Here is a 3,533-nt window from a genome sequence, read left to right as displayed (position 1 = left end):
TAAGAGAGAACAATTCAATATTAAATGATAAAATAAAAAATGTTGGGTATCCTTTTGTTGAACTGTCTGTTTAAAATTAATCAAAACATCAGACAAAAAAAGCTTTTGAAAATAATATTATATTTTGATTTAGGTCAAAATATAATATTTGTAAACCTGAAGAGTCAGTGCCAGTGCCTCACCAGCCATGAACCTCACTGCAGAAGCTTATACAGTATATAGACATCTAAGTTTTCTCTGCCCCACCCCTTTTGTACATATAGAAACGCCACTGGTCACAACAGGACTTAGAAAAGCTTGTCCATGCTTTTATTTTTAGTAGACTCGACTACTGCAATAGTGTATTCACAGGGCTGTCAAAAAAATCCATCAGAAAACTGCAGCTGATTCAGAACGCTGCTGCACGTGTCCTCACTAACATTAAAAGAGTGGATCACATCAGTCTGGTTCTGAAATCTTTACATTGGCTTCCAGTCGGCCAAATAATTGATTTTAAAGTACTATTGCTAGTTTTTAAATCATTACATGGTTTAGGACCAAAGTATATTGTTGAACTCCTACATAATTACGAGCCATCAAGGTGCCTCAGGTCTTCTGGGACGGGTCTGCTATCGGTTCCGAGAGTAAAAACAAAACATGGAGAGGCAGCATTTAGCTGTTATTCCCCGACAATCTGGAACAAACTACCCAAATCATGCACGTCCGCAGAAACGCTTACTATTTTTAAATCGAGACTAAAAACATATCTCTTTGCCGCTGCTTTTAATTGAGCTGCTCATATTCGCACTACAGTATGCCTTTTAAACATGTATTGTATACCTGTGGTGTTTATTTTAATTATTTTATTATATTTGCTTTGTAATGCCTGTTGTAAAATGCCATTATATATGTGTTTTTACTGTATGTATTCCTAAAAAGTATTTTAATTTGTTTTGTAAAGCACTTTGAATTGTTGCGTACAGAAAAGTGCTATATAAATAAACTTGCCTTAACTTGCAGCCAAACTTGACAGTCTCTTCTCTGTCATTCCAGACCGCAAATACCTCATTCCTTCCGTCTACTTGGATCCGAAATGCTTCTCGTTTTGCGCTTTCCCCCCGTTCAAAGGAAATCGCCGCCAATCATATTTCCAGGCTCGCGCCAGGGCCGGGGGAGGGGTTACAAGGCGCGTCTTGTGCTGCATTCACTTGCACTCGGACATTAGAGATTTTCTCTCATAAATGCCCGATGAGCCACAACTTTTCTTTCAAAACAAAGCTGCCAACTGGGGTGGCAGCTGGGGTGGCAAGGAATTTTTCTGAGGTGGCAGCTGCCACCCCGTGCCACCCTGTAGAACCGCCACTGCGTTGAGCATGTAGTGTATTCCTGGTAGTATTTAGACATTTTTAGCTGTTACTCCCAACACAAAGCCTCTTTATTTGATTGGTCTGTATACAATCTGCTTCTATTCCTGTACCCCGCATGAACTGTCACTGTTGCTTGTAATGAATATTTGAATTGCTTCACAATTTCACTGGTGCTTATTAATCTCCCAACTGTTGAGCCGTGCATTCATCTATCAAGAGTCAATTTAATTGGTAAACTAAAAACAAATATATCCGTCACTAATTCCAACTGGTCACACATGGTCTGCTTTCATTTATAAATTGTTCAGTGTTGCGTTCATTATCGAAATTGTTCATAATTTCTTCATCAATTATTATCTGTTTAGTAGCTTAGTTTTGTTGTTATTAGTTCAAAAGACATTTCATTATAAAGAACTTAATCCTACAGATCATATTAGAAAAAAAACATACAGAAATAATTTTGTGAAGATGCCAATTGTATCCGAAATAAAAATAAATCTAAAAAATAACAATTGTGATATAATTATAAATAATTTAGAAGTGTAATTGTTTTAATGTATGTACCTCTGAGTCTGTCTAGTATTTTCCAATATTCATTTTCCTGAAATTTCATAGAAATGAGAGTTAGCCCAAATGGTGACAGTAATTTGCTCCCATCTAGTGGTTACTTCATGGTCGCTGTAAGCTTTCTGACTATATTGAGACAATCACTCAAACAGAAAAAGAAAATAAGAATCACTGTATTTACTTATTTTGTAGACATTGGTCATTACTTTAAAATCGTATGTTAATAAAAAGGTTTTTATTTAATTATCTTTGATTTCCTATATTCATAATATTTTTTCTTTAAAAAAAAAAAGACTTATCTTTTCATATATAGCATTCATAATAAATAAAAGCCTCTTATCAGCTAAATGTATCGAAACATACATAAGTCATATGCAGTAATATGTGAATGAAATAAGTTATATATTATGTTTCTGGATTAACATTACTGCTGGGTTTATTTTTTCCTTTTTATTAAGGTTGTGCTGATTTTAACTCATGTATTACTGTTTGATCCTTTAGCATTATATATCTATTCCATAACATCCACCTATATATTTTTGCACCACTGTCCTGTGAGACTTATATGTCTTAATAGTTACCGTAATTTTCGGACTATAAGGCGCACCTGAATATAAGCCGCAGCAGCTAAATTGAATGATGTGTACATATATAGCCGCACATGGACTATCCAACCTCAGGTGTTTTAATGTTTAATTTACCATATGTTAAGGTTGTGCACAGAGCGGGCTTGTCGGGAAAGAGGATGGCTGGTTTGAGGAAGTCCCATTTATTAACATTTCAACAACAGTTGCATATTTGCATAACGTAATTCCAAGTGTTACCCATTTGGTACACACTACGCTACCGCGGCGCGGCCTACAGACATGTACTGTGCTGTGTAAACTGTTACTGTTATCACCAAGCGTTTCAACATACAAACTTTCAAGCTTTCACTTACGACCGGTGCGCTCCAGCGCGTACCGGCGCTGATCTACAGCAGACTGCTTTCTCCACCGTGGGTACGGGGACAGACTGTCTCGCTCTGTAATGTCTGTCTGCTTGCTCTCGTTCTGTCTCTCGTACGACTTCGTTCCACTTTTACTTTTGCGCTGCTACCTGTCCATCCCTCCTTTTCCGGCCTCCAGCTTTTTCCTGTGGGAACCGCGGACCGTTAAGTGGGGGTCGCGGACCCATGGGACCCCATAGAGTTAAAGGGGTGCGCTGTTACGTGTAAAATCCTGATTAGCCGCCACCGTTATATAGCCGCGCGTCGAAAATGGGGAACAAAGGCTGCGGCTTTTGTCCGAAATTAGGGTAGTTAACTTTTTTTACTTGAACTTTGGCAATGTCTGATTAGTGGACCCATTGAGAGTTCAATGAAACGTGCTTTTTTATATGTTATGTCCATATGTCTTTATCAGCAATGACAGGAAGATTGACGTAATAAATACTAGTTTAATCTTTCACTCCACATGAACATGATACCAACAAAAAAAAAACAGACGATCACGGAGTTTGAAAATATTCCATTTTAAACTTAAGGGAGATCATGTTATTCGACGCCATTATTCCACGGCCTAATCTTTTACCCTATCCAAAAGGTTATTAATATATCGTTGTGTATGGCATGAGTTTCTG

This window comes from Notothenia coriiceps, unplaced genomic scaffold (genome assembly GCF_000735185.1).
Source record: "Notothenia coriiceps isolate Sejong01 unplaced genomic scaffold, NC01 NC01_scaffold00002270, whole genome shotgun sequence".
Lineage (NCBI taxonomy): Eukaryota > Metazoa > Chordata > Actinopteri > Perciformes > Nototheniidae > Notothenia > Notothenia coriiceps.
This window is presented reverse-complemented; position numbering follows the sequence as displayed.